Genomic DNA, 14,491 nt, shown 5'->3' on the forward strand with positions numbered 1-14,491 from the left:
ATCTTTCCTTAGGTTCATGTTGCAGATCATAACAGTTGGACCCGGCCCATTCTCATATCTTGGGTGGGCATCTGGGAGTAGAGAAATCCCAAGAGCGGGTCCTGCAGAGGTTCTACTGGCCTGGATGTTACAGAGAGATTGTTAATTACTGCCGGTCCTGCCCCACCTATCAGCTAACTGCTCCCGTGTCCCAGTTATGAAGTCTCTTCGTGCCGTTGCCCACTATAGAGGTCCCTTTTGACCGGATTGCCATGGACCTTGTCGGAACCCTAGTTATGTCCGTCAGGAGGCATCAGTACATTCGAGTGGTGATGGACTACGCAACACGGTACCCCTGAGAAACTTGTCACGCATGGTGTGTGAAAGACTAAGTGCAACACACAGGGAAGGGGGAAAGGGAGCCCAGACTCTAGGGAAAGGGGGGAGTGGAGACCTCCTAGGCTGATCTGATATCACTGTGTCTCCACTAACGTCCCTATCCCTCGCAGAAACCTCAAACATCTTGACCTACACTCACTATCTGAATCCCTCTCCCTCTTACAGACATAAATTCCTTACATGACGCAGATGTTGCTGCTGCTTTATATAACACCACAACAGCTACAGCTCTCGATTTGGTCGCCCCTCTCACACATATCAAAGCTTTCACATTCAATAGGCAACCCTGGCACACCAACCTGACTAAAGAACTGCGACCGGCCTCCAGGCTTGCTGAGCGGAGATGGAAAAGGTCCCACTCCAACGAGCACTTCATCGCATTCAAATAGTCCCTCATTATTTTCAAGTCCACACTCACAGCAGCAATACAAACATACTTCTCATCTCTCATATCCTCCCTGTCTCACAACCCTAAATAGCTATTCAACACTTTCAATTCTCTCCTCCGTCCCCCAGCGCCTCCTTCCTCTCCTCTCATCTCAGCTGAAGAGTTTGATTCATTCTTCAAGCAGAAGATCGACAACATCAGACAAAGCTTTTGCCTAAAGTCCCCACAGCCCCTCCTCATATCTACTCAACCTTCCTCCTCCAAACCCAACTTCTCCACCATTACAGAAGATCAAGTCTCCTCTTTACTCTCCAAATCACACCTCACCACCTGCGAACTTGACCCAATCCAGTCCCACCTCATCCCTAACCTTACCACAATCTTCATCCCAACCCTAACCCAGCTCTTCAACCTGTCACTAACAACCGGTGTCTTCCCCTCATGTTTCAAACATGCCTCAATCACACCAATCCTCAAAAAGACCTCCCTTGACCCATCCTCTCTGACTAGCTGTCGCCCCATATCACTTCTCCCCTATGTCTCAAAACTACCGGAACAACATGTCCACCTTGAACTGTCCTCGCACCTCTCCTCATGTTCCCTCTTCGACCGCTTACAATCTGGCTTCCAACCGCAACACTCCACTGAAATAGCCCTGACTAAAGTCACCAAGCGTTACTACTCCATCCTCCTCCTCCTGGACCTGTCATCTGCCTTCGACACAGTGGACCATTCCCTCTTACTACAGACTCTCTCATCTCATGGCATCACGGACTTTGCCCTATCTTGGATCTCTTCATACTTAACAGACCGGACCTTCAGCATCTCCCACTCACACACCACCTCCGTATCTCACCCCCTATCTATCGGTGTCCCCCAAGGCTCAGTCCTAGGACCCCTGCTCTTCTCCATCTACACCTTTGGCCAGGGACAGCTCATAGTCTCACGCCTTTCAGTACCACCGCTATGCTGATGACACACAGATCTACCCCTCTGGACCCAATAGCAACTCCTTACTAACCAGAATCCCACAATGACTGTCCGCTATTTCATCCTTCTTCTCCGCTAGATTTCTAAAACTTAACATGGATAAAACTGAATTCATAATCTTTCCCCTACCTCACTCAACCCCCCCATCTGACCTATCCATCAAAGTTAATGGCTGCCCACTCTCACCAGTCCCACAAACTCGCTGCCTCGGGTAATCCTGGACTCTGATCTCTCCTTCAAACCACATATCCAAACCCTTTCCACTTCCTGCCGACTCCAACTCAAAAATATCTCCTGCATCCGCACATTCCTCAATAAAGACTCTGTCAAAACACTAGTGCATGCCCTCATCATCTCCCGCCTCGACTACTGCAACCTCCTGCTCTGTGGCCTCCCTTCTAACACTCTTGCGCCCCTCCAATCTATCCTAAACTCTGCTGCCCGACTAATCCACCTGTCCCCCCGCTATTCCCCGGCCTCTCCTCTCTGTCAATCCCTTCACTGGCTCCCCATTGCCCAGAGACTCAAGTTCAAGACCCTAATCCTGGCGTACAAAGCCATCCACAACCTCTTTCCCCCATACATCTGTGACCTAGTCTCCCGGTACTTACCTACATGCAACCTCCGATCTTCACAAGATCTCCTTCTCTACTCCCCTCTTATCTCCTCTTCCCACAATCGCATACAAGATTTTTCCGTACATCCCCCCTACTCTGGAACTCTCTACCCCAACATATCAGACTCTCGCCTACCATGGAAACCTTCAAAAGGAACCTGAAGACCTACCTCTTCCGACAAGCCTACAACCTGCAGTAAGCACCGCTTCACCATACCGCTGCAAGACCAGCTCTACCCTCACCTACTGTATCCTCACCCATCCCTTGTAGATTGTGAGCCCTCGTGGGCAGGGTTCTCTCTCCTCGTGTACCAGTCGTTGACTCGTTTTCTTAAGATTATTGTAAGTATTTTTGCTATGTATACCCCCTTTTTCACGTGTAAAGCACCATGGAATAAATGACGCTATATTAATAATAATATTGGTTCCTCACCAATCGCCGCACTCGGACCGAAACCCTGTATTTCCCTAGCGCTTGGCCCTGGACAGGGAAGGGGGGGAATGAGCACTAGTCGATCCCCACTAACGACTAAAGACAACAAGGGAGACAAACACAGGGGAAAGTAGCTTAGCTTTAGCCAACTTCAGAGAGATAACTCCAAGCGTCCTCCTAGCATCACAGAGGAAGATAGCAGTCTGAGCTCCAAGAAATAACAAGGAAACATGTGAGTATCACCGGCACATTCCTGCTGCAAAGTGAAACTATTTAAACACCCAGGCCAGGGTGTCAATTAGCAGGAAGGAGGTAGCCTCTGGGTTCTAGAGTGAAACAGCTAAGAAGGTGTCTGTAATGCCAAATGAAGATATCTTCTGCAACCAACTGCAGGGCGACTGTTTGTCACATCTGACACACCTGTGACAGACAGTGAGGACATTACACGCTGTTAGGATCAGCATGCTGCAGGGCTTCATTTTATAATTAAAGGGCTCATCCAGGTTTGAGATGAAAACTCCTCTGCTAGGAGTATGGTGCATATTTTCTCCCCGACGGGCCTGCCAAAGAAGATCCTGACAGACCAAGGAACTTCTTTCATGTCCAAAGTGATGAGGGAGTTGTGTAAGGCTCTCCAAATTACACATCTCAGGACGTCCGTGTACCATCCGCAGACAGACATCCTGGTGGAGAGGTTCAACAAGACCATAAAATCCATGCTGAAGAAATTCATGGCGAAGGATCGCCGAGACTGGGATTGCCTACTACCCTACCTGCTATTCTCGATTAGGACGGTTCCAAGGCCTCTACGGGATACTCCCCCTTTTATCTGCTTTAATGATGCCACCCTCGGGGGCTTCTGGATATTGCAAAGGAGACCTGGGAAACCGAGGTAACACCCCACCGGAGCATCATTGAACATGTGGCCCAGATGCAGGACAGGATCGCAAAGGTGATGCTGATTGTGAGGGAGAGCCTCTTTCAATCCCAAGAGGCCCAAGCAAGGGTCTACAACCAGTCAGCGAGCCTGAGACAGTTTAGCCCTAGAGACCGGGTGTTGGTATAGATTCCTACCGTGGAGAGCAAGTTCCTGGCCAAGTGGCAAGGGCCATACGAGGTGGTCGAAAAGTTGAGTGATGTCAACTACAAGGTCCACCAGCCAGGGAGAAGAAAGCTATACCAGGTATACCACATCAACCTGCTTAAACTGTGGCGAGACAGGGAATCAGTGGAAGCTACGTGTCTGGGGGCCAATCCTGAAGCCAGGATCACAGTGGCCGTGTTACTGTCACCAGCCCAGAAGCAACAGTGCCGAGAACTGCTTCAGTGGAACCGGGACCTGTTTTCGGAGTTGCCAGGATGTACGCAGGTTGTGGAGCATGAAATCCTGACGGAACCGCATGTACGGATGAACCTCAAGCCATATTTAATTCCTGAAGCACGCCACGAGGTAATCTCAAAGGAGGTAAGGTGAATGTTGAGCCTGGGCATCATTGAGGAATCAAAGAGTGGCTGGTCCAGCTCCATTGTCCTAGTGCCGATTCCTAATGGAGAGTGGCGCTTTTGTAATGATTACAGAAAGCTAAATGAGGTTTCCAAGTTTGACACGTATCCGAAGCCCTGCGTGGATGAACTCTGAGAGGCTAGGTCCAGCCAAATACATCACCACCCTGGATCTAACGAAAGGGTATTGGCAAATTCTACTATCTCCAAATGCCAAGGAGAAGACGGCCTTCTCCACACCTGACGGGTGCTTTCAATACACCAGGATGCTGTTTGGTTTGCAGATAGCCCCAGCAATGTCAAGAGGGCCATGGATCGGATCCTAGTCTCTCACAAAAAGTACGCCGCAGCTTATCTAGATGACATTGTGATCTTCAGTAAGGATTGGGGAAGCACCTGCTGAAGTTCCAGGCAGTACTGGATGTGCTGAGGAAGGCAGTGTTTACTATAAACCCAAAGAAGTGCGCCATAGGAAAACAAGAGGCAAAATACTTGGGCTACATCGTTGGAAGAGGCGAAATAAAGCTGCAAGTGAAAAAAGGTGGAGGCAATCCAAAATTAGCCGCAACCGGTCTTGAAGAAACAGGTTTCTGGCGTTTCTGGGAATTGTAGGATACTATTGGCGATTTATCCTGAATTTTGCCATGATAGCCGCACCCTTAACCAACCTTCTTATAGGCACGAAGTCGTCGATGGCCAAATGGTCTTCTGAAGCAGAGATGGCGTTCCAAGAGTTGAAGCTCACCTTACCTAAGCAGCCGGTCTTGGCCACACCGGACTTCAGTAAGGGGTTTGTAGCCCAGACTGACGCCTCAGAGGTCGGGTTAGGAGCAGTGTTGTCCCAAGAAGTAAAAGGGGTGAAACATCCCATCCTGTACTTGAGCAGAAAACACTCTAACTGTGAGAAAAACTATGCCATCGTGGAAAAAGAGTGCTTGGCCATCAAACGGGCAATTGATACCATGAGGTACTGCCTATTAGGCCAAAAGTTCAGGCTAATGTCAGATCATGCACCCTTTAGATGGATGAGGGAAAGAAAGGGGAAGAATGCCTGGGTGACTAGGTGGTTTCCAACCCTCCAGGACTTTAGTTTTCATTTGGAGCACAGGCCCGGGAAGCTACATGGTAATGCAGATGCCCTGTCTAGACTTCCCTGTTTGATGTCTGAAGGTGCCAAAACCCATGGCTTTGGGCAGAGGGGGGGGGAATGTGACAGTCATTGGCAAAGTACTGGAGGGGAGATATGTTTCACTGTGGCTATTAGCTTCAGTGAATTGAAACCTAGAAGTTTGCTCCAGCACACTATGTGTCAAGCGATTAATTGGCCATTTTTAATGGGCTAGGATTTTATGTGAACAGCTGTAGAGCGGGTGGGAGGCTGTTCACCATATCTCCACCCCAGGGTGTGGCCTTGGATAAAAATAGCCAGCCTTTTGAATCATCCAGTGTTCGGTAGGGCTGGAGAGAGGAACTCCAGTGCTTTGCGTCCTGACAAGGAAAAGCTGAATCGTTTGTTTGCTAAACTCTGAGCTGGCAGATCCCTGCTACCACAAGGACTGTGCTTTGTGCTACCAGTTTGCTTTGTTTGCCTGTTTTTGCCCAAATGGCTGTGTTTATTTTTACTTCACCACAGTTTATGTTGCCGGTCTAATAAACTTGGGAAGAATTTAAAGAGACAGCGTTCCCGTGTCTATCTCCGTGTGCCGGTCTACCACAATACATACAGGAGAGGAGTGGTACTGTGCAGTGTATATATACAGGAGAGGAGCAGTGGTACTGTGCAGTGTATATATACAGGACAGGAGAAGTGGTACTGTGCAGTGTATATATACAGAACAGGAGGAGTGGTACTGTGCAGTGTATATACAGGACAGGAGGAGTGGTACTGTGCAGTGTATATATACAGGACAGGAGAGGGGGTACTGTGCAGGGTACATATACAGGACAGGAGAAGTGGTACTGTGCAGGGTATATATACAGGACATGAGAAGTGGTACTGTGCAGGGTATACAGTATATACAGGAGTGGTTACTGTGCAGTGTATATATACAGGACAAGAGAAGTTGTACTGTCCAGGGTATATATACAGGAGTGGTACTGTGTAGTGTATATATACACAAGACAGGAGAGGTGGTACTGTGCTGTATATATATACAAGACTGGAGAGGTAGTACTGTGCATAGTGTTTATATAATCTATAATATAACCGGAGATGCGTACCTCTGTCTGAAGCCTTTATAGACTGCGTAACCGCGACACGGCTGCGCAGTCTGGCTCCAGACAGAAGAACGCATGGAGCCATTGCAGGTAAGAGGAGTGTGTATGGCGCCGGAGATCGCTGTATGCGTAGACACTGAACGCATACCGCGATCTCCGGCGCCATACTGACATACTTACCTGACCGGGAGGAGCGTTGGCGCTACGCCTCTCTTCTCGCCGGAGACCTAGGCAGGAGTGAGGTGTAGGAATCGGTGCATGCGCATAACGCTATCCGGCGCCATTTTACTGAAGACACATTTGCAGTGTGTCTTCAGCAAAATGGTGCTGAACAGCGCGGTATGGGCATGCGCATACTCCGGCGCCCCACTCCTCCTCCGGCAGAAAAGGACACAGCAGCGCTGGAGCACAGTGAAGAAAAGTGAGTATAAATGTTTATTTTTTTGTATGTGTGCAGCGTGAAAGGGATGAGGGGTGCCATACATACCAGGATTGGGGGGGGTCACACATACCAGGATTGGGGGATGAGGGGGCCATACATACCAGGATTCGGGGATGAGGGGTGCCATGCATACCAGGATTGGGGGATGAGGGGTACCATGCATACTAGGATTGGGGGGTGAGGGAGGGACCATGCATACCATGATTGGGGGGTGAGGGAGGGACCATGCATACCAGGATGAGGAATGGGGTGCCATGCATACCAGGATGAGGGGTACCACACATACCAGGATTGAGGAGTGAGGGGACCATGCATATCAGGATTGGGGGGTGAGGGGACCATGCATACCAGGATTTGGGGGTTAGGGGTGCCATGCATACCAGGATTGAGGGGGTGAGGGGTGCCATGCATATCAGCAATGGGGATGAGGGGTATCATGCATACCAGGATAGGAATGCAGGGTACCATGCATACCAGGATGAGGGATGGGGTGCCATGCATACCAGGATGAGGGGTACCATGCATACCAGAATAGGGATGAGGGGTACCATGCATACCAGAATAGGGATGGGGTGCCATGCTTACCAGGATGAGGGGTACCATGCATACCAGGATAAGGGATGGGATGCCATGCATACCAGGATTAGGGGATGAGGAGTGCCATGCATACCAGGATAGGGATGAGGGGGCCATACATACCAGGATAGGGATGAGGGGGCCATACATACCAGGATTAGGGATGAGGGGTGCCATGCATACCAGGATTGGGGTGTGAGGGGACCATGCATACCAGGATTGGGGGGTGAGGGGACCATGCATATCAGGATCGGGGGGTGAGGGGGCCATGCATATCAGGATTGGGGGGTGAGGGGGCCATGCATACCAGGATTGGGGGGGATGAGGGGACCATGCATACCAGGATTGGGGGGTGAGGGGTGCCATGCATACCAGGATTGGGGGATGAGGAGTGACATGTATACCAGGATGAGGGATTGGGTGCCATGCATACCAGGATTGGGGGATGAGGAGTGCCATGCATACCAGGATAAGGATGAGGGGGCCATACATACCAGGATTGGGGGGTGAGGGGACCATGCATACCAGGATTGGGGGATGAGGGGGGACCATGCATACCAGGATGAGGAATGGGGTGACATGCATACCAGGATGACGGGTACCACAAATACCAGGATTGGGGGGTGAGGGGACCATGCATACCAGGATGAGGGGTACCACACATACCAGGATTGGGGGGTGAGGGGACCATGCATATCAGGATTGGGGGTGAGGGGACCATGCATACCAGGATTGGGGGTGAGGGGACCATGCATACCAGGATTGGGGGTTGAAGGGACCATGCATACCAGGATTGGATGGTGAGGGGTGCCATGCATATCAGCAATGGGGATGAGGGGTACCATGCATACCAGGATAGGAATGCAGGGTACCATGCATACCAGGATGAGGGATCGGTTGCCATGCATACCAGAATAGGGATGAGGGCTACCATGCATACCAGAATAGGGATGAGGGGTACCATGCATACCAGAATAGGGATGGGGTGCCATGCTTACCAGGATGAGGGGTACCATGCATACCAGAATAGGGATGATGGCTACCATGCATACCAGGATAAGGGATGGGGTGCCATGCATACCAGGATTAGGGGATGAGGAGTGCCATGCATACCAGGATAGGGATGAGGGGGCCATACATACCAGGATTAAGGATGAGGGGTGCCATGCATACCAGGATTGGGGTGTGAGGGGACCATGCATACCAGGATTGGGGGGTGAGGGGACCATGCATATCAGGATTGGGGGGTGAGGGGACCATGCATACCAGGATTGGGGGGTGAGGGGACCATGCATATCAGGATTGGGGGTGAGGGGTGCCATGCACACGAGGATTGGGGGTGAGGGGTGCCATGCATACCAGGATAGGGATGAGGGGGCCATACATACCAGGATTAGGGATGAGGGGGCCATACATACCAGGATTGGGGATGAGGGAGCCATGCATACCAGGATGAGGGATTGGGTGCCATGCATACCAGGATTGGGGGATGAGGAGTGCCATGCATACCAGGATAGGGATGAGGGGGCCATACATACCAGGATTGGGGGGTGAGGGGACCATACATACCAGGATTGGGGGATGAGGGAGGACCAAGCATACCAGGATTGGGGGGTGAGGGAACCATGCATACCTGGATGAGGAATGGGGTGCCATGCATACCAGGATGACGGGTACCACACATACCAGAATTGGGGGGTGAGGGGACCATGCATACCAGGATTGGTGGGTGAGGGGTGCCATGCATACCAGGATTGGGGGGTGAGGGGACCATGCACACCAGGATTGGGGGATGAGGGGGGACCATGCATACCAGGATTGGGGGGTGAGGGGACCATGCATACCAGGATTGGGGGGTGAGGGGACCATGCATACCAGGATGACGGGTACCACACATACCAGAATTGGGGGGGGGTGAGGGGACCATGCATACCAGGATTGGGGGGTGAGGGGACCATGCATACCAGGATTGGGGGATGAGGGAGGACCAAGCATACCAGGATTGGGGGGTGAGGGAACCATGCATACCTGGATGAGGAATGGGGTGCCATGCATACCAGGATGACGGGTACCACACATACCAGAATTGGGGGGTGAGGGGACCATGCATACCAGGATTGGTGGGTGAGGGGTGCCATGCAAACCAGGATTGGGGGATGAGGAGTGCCATGCATTCCAGGATAGGGATGAGGGGGCCATACATACCAGGATTGGGGGGTGAGGGGACCATGCATACCAGGATTGGGGGGTGAGGGGACCATGCATACCAGGATGACGGGTACCACACATACCAGAATTGGGGGGGTGAGGGGACCATGCATACCAGGATTGGGGGGTGAGGGGACCATGCATACCAGGATGAGGAATGGGGTGCCATGCATACCAGGATGAGGGGTACCACACATACCAGGATTGGGGGTGAGGGGACCATGCATACCAGGATTGGGGGGTGAGGGGACCATGCATATCAGGATCGGGGGGTGAGGGGGCCATGCATATCAGGATTGGGGGGTGAGGGGGCCATGCATACCAGGATTGGGGGGGATGAGGGGACCATGCATACCAGGATTGGGGGGTGAGGGGTGCCATGCATACCAGGATTGGGGGATGAGGAGTGACATGTATACCAGGATGAGGGATTGGGTGCCATGCATACCAGGATTGGGGGATGAGGAGTGCCATGCATACCAGGATAAGGATGAGGGGGCCATACATACCAGGATTGGGGGGTGAGGGGACCATGCATACCAGGATTGGGGGATGAGGGGGGACCATGCATACCAGGATGAGGAATGGGGTGACATGCATACCAGGATGACGGGTACCACAAATACCAGGATTGGGGGGTGAGGGGACCATGCATACCAGGATGAGGGGTACCACACATACCAGGATTGGGGGGTGAGGGGACCATGCATATCAGGATTGGGGGTGAGGGGACCATGCATACCAGGATTGGGGGTGAGGGGACCATGCATACCAGGATTGGGGGTTGAAGGGACCATGCATACCAGGATTGGATGGTGAGGGGTGCCATGCATATCAGCAATGGGGATGAGGGGTACCATGCATACCAGGATAGGAATGCAGGGTACCATGCATACCAGGATGAGGGATCGGTTGCCATGCATACCAGAATAGGGATGAGGGCTACCATGCATACCAGAATAGGGATGAGGGGTACCATGCATACCAGAATAGGGATGGGGTGCCATGCTTACCAGGATGAGGGGTACCATGCATACCAGAATAGGGATGATGGCTACCATGCATACCAGGATAAGGGATGGGGTGCCATGCATACCAGGATTAGGGGATGAGGAGTGCCATGCATACCAGGATAGGGATGAGGGGGCCATACATACCAGGATTAAGGATGAGGGGTGCCATGCATACCAGGATTGGGGTGTGAGGGGACCATGCATACCAGGATTGGGGGGTGAGGGGACCATGCATATCAGGATTGGGGGGTGAGGGGACCATGCATACCAGGATTGGGGGGTGAGGGGACCATGCATATCAGGATTGGGGGTGAGGGGTGCCATGCACACGAGGATTGGGGGTGAGGGGTGCCATGCATACCAGGATAGGGATGAGGGGGCCATACATACCAGGATTAGGGATGAGGGGGCCATACATACCAGGATTGGGGATGAGGGAGCCATGCATACCAGGATGAGGGATTGGGTGCCATGCATACCAGGATTGGGGGATGAGGAGTGCCATGCATACCAGGATAGGGATGAGGGGGCCATACATACCAGGATTGGGGGGTGAGGGGACCATACATACCAGGATTGGGGGATGAGGGAGGACCAAGCATACCAGGATTGGGGGGTGAGGGAACCATGCATACCTGGATGAGGAATGGGGTGCCATGCATACCAGGATGACGGGTACCACACATACCAGAATTGGGGGGTGAGGGGACCATGCATACCAGGATTGGTGGGTGAGGGGTGCCATGCATACCAGGATTGGGGGGTGAGGGGACCATGCACACCAGGATTGGGGGATGAGGGGGGACCATGCATACCAGGATTGGGGGGTGAGGGGACCATGCATACCAGGATTGGGGGGTGAGGGGACCATGCATACCAGGATGATGGGTACCACACATACCAGAATTGGGGGGGGTGAGGGGACCATGCATACCAGGATTGGGGGGTGAGGGGACCATGCATACCAGGATTGGGGGATGAGGGAGGACCAAGCATACCAGGATTGGGGGGTGAGGGAACCATGCATACCTGGATGAGGAATGGGGTGCCATGCATACCAGGATGACGGGTACCACACATACCAGAATTGGGGGGTGAGGGGACCATGCATACCAGGATTGGTGGGTGAGGGGTGCCATGCAAACCAGGATTGGGGGATGAGGAGTGCCATGCATTCCAGGATAGGGATGAGGGGGCCATACATACCAGGATTGGGGGGTGAGGGGACCATGCATACCAGGATTGGGGGGTGAGGGGACCATGCATACCAGGATGACGGGTACCACACATACCAGAATTGGGGGGGTGAGGGGACCATGCATACCAGGATTGGGGGGTGAGGGGACCATGCATACCAGGATGAGGAATGGGGTGCCATGCATACCAGGATGAGGGGTACCACACATACCAGGATTGGGGGTGAGGGGACCATGCATACCAGGATTGGGGGTTGAGGGGACCATGCATACCAGGATTGGGTGGTGAGGGGTGCCATGCATACCAGGATTGGGGGGGTGAGGGGTGCCATGCATATCAGCAATGGGGATGAGGGGTACCATGCATACCAGGATAGGAATGCAGGGTACCATGCATACCAGGATGAGGGATGGGGTGCCATGCATACCAGAATAGGGATGAGGGGTACCATGCATACCAGAATAGGGATGGGGTGCCATGCTTACCAGGATGAGGGGTACCATGCATACCAGAATAGGGATGATGGGTACCATGCATACCAGGATTGGGGATGAGGGAGCCATGCATACCAGGATGAGGGATTGGGTGCCATGCATACCAGGATTGGGGGATGAGGAGGCCATACATACCAGAATTGGGATGAGGTGTGCCATGTATGCCAGGATGAAGGGTACCATACATACTAGAATAGGGATGCGGGGTACCATGCATACCACGATGAGGGATGGGGTGCCATGCATACCAGTATGAGGGGTGCCATACATACCAGGATTGGGGATGAGGGGTGCCATGCATACCAGGATGAGGGGTACCATGCATATCCGAATAGGAATGAGGGGTACCATGCATACCAGAGTAGGGATGGGGTGCCATGGTTACCAGGATGAGGGGTACCATGCATACCAGAATAGGGATGATGGGTACCATGCATACCAGGATTGGGGAATGAGGAGTGCCATACATACCAGGATTAGGGATGAGGGGGCCATACATACCAGGATTGGGGATGAGGGAGCCATGCATACCAGGATGAGGGATTGGGTGCCATGCATACCAGGATTGGGGGATGAGGAGGCCATACATACCAGAATTGGGATGAGGCGTGCCATGTATACCAGGATGAGGGGTACCATACATACCAGAATAGGGATGCGGAGTACCATGCATACCACGATGAGGGATGGGGTGCAATGCATACCAGTATGAGGGGTACCATACATACCAGGATAGGGATGAGGGGTACCATACATACCAGGATGAGGGATGGGGTGCCATGCATACCAGGATGAGGGATTGGGTACCATACATACCAGGATTGGGGGATGAGGGGTGCCATGCATACCAAATTTGAGATGAGGGGGCCATGCATACCAGGATTGGGGATGAGGGGTGCCATACATACCAGGATAGGAGACGAGGGGTGCAATGGATACCAGGATTGGGGATGGGGGTGCCATGCATACCAGGATTGGGGATGAGGGGTGCCATGCATACCAGTATTGAGGATGAGGGGTGCCATGCATACCAGGATTGGGGATGAGGGGTGCCATGCATACCAGGATTGGGGATGAGGGGTGCCATGCATACCAGGATTGGGGATGAGTGGTGCCATGCATACCAGGATAGGGATGAGTGGTGCCATGCATACCAGGATAGGGATGTGTGGGGCCATGCATACCAGGATAGGGATGTTTGGGGGCCATGCATACCAGGATAGGGATGAGGGGCCATGCATACCAGGATAGGGATGTGGGGTACCATACATACCAGGATAGGGATGTGGGGTACCATACATACCAGGATAGGGATGAGGTACCATGCATACCAGGATTGGGGATGAGGGGTGCCATGCATACCAGGATAGGGATGAGGAGTGCCATGCATACCAGGATAGGGATGAGGGGTGCCATGCATACCAGGATAGGATGGTGGGGACAGGATGGGGGCAGCACAAATACCTGGATGGGAGACCATATACTAATGAAATGCTCGCCACCTGGGTGTAGAACGGGTTCAATAGCTAGTATATATATACTGGCTGGTGACGAGCTCATGCAGCCGTTATCTATCCCTCATCCCCTCAAGATGGCTGGATCATCATTGTAAATAAGACCCTGCACTTTGTGTCACCCCCATCTCATTGTAGATTGTAGGCTCTTACGAGCAGGGTCGTCATTATTTTTGCTTTAATTATTGTATTATCTTTAGCTATGTTACTTATGACTGTTGTATATGAACCTCTGAATTGTAAAGCGCTGCGGAATATGTTGGCGCTATATAAATAAATATTATTATTATTATAGAATGGATGGATTTTATGAATATTTTTTTCCGCCTGTGATGTGAATATGATGCAAATCCTTATGCAAAGCAGTTTTTCCTGGTGTTATTTTTATAGAGGTGATATTGGAGGTGGTAAAATGATCGCTGCCATTTGCGTATTCAAATGCTCCTGGTGTCGGTGGTCCGGCGAGTGGTTTGCTGGCAGCAAGGTGTAGAGTAGATGGGGGGGCACACACTATAGGAACAT

This window comes from Phyllobates terribilis, unplaced genomic scaffold, assembly GCF_046119375.1.
Source record: "Phyllobates terribilis strain yellow unplaced genomic scaffold, ASM4611937v1 Scaffold_12__6_contigs__length_324123572, whole genome shotgun sequence".
Lineage (NCBI taxonomy): Eukaryota > Metazoa > Chordata > Amphibia > Anura > Dendrobatidae > Phyllobates > Phyllobates terribilis.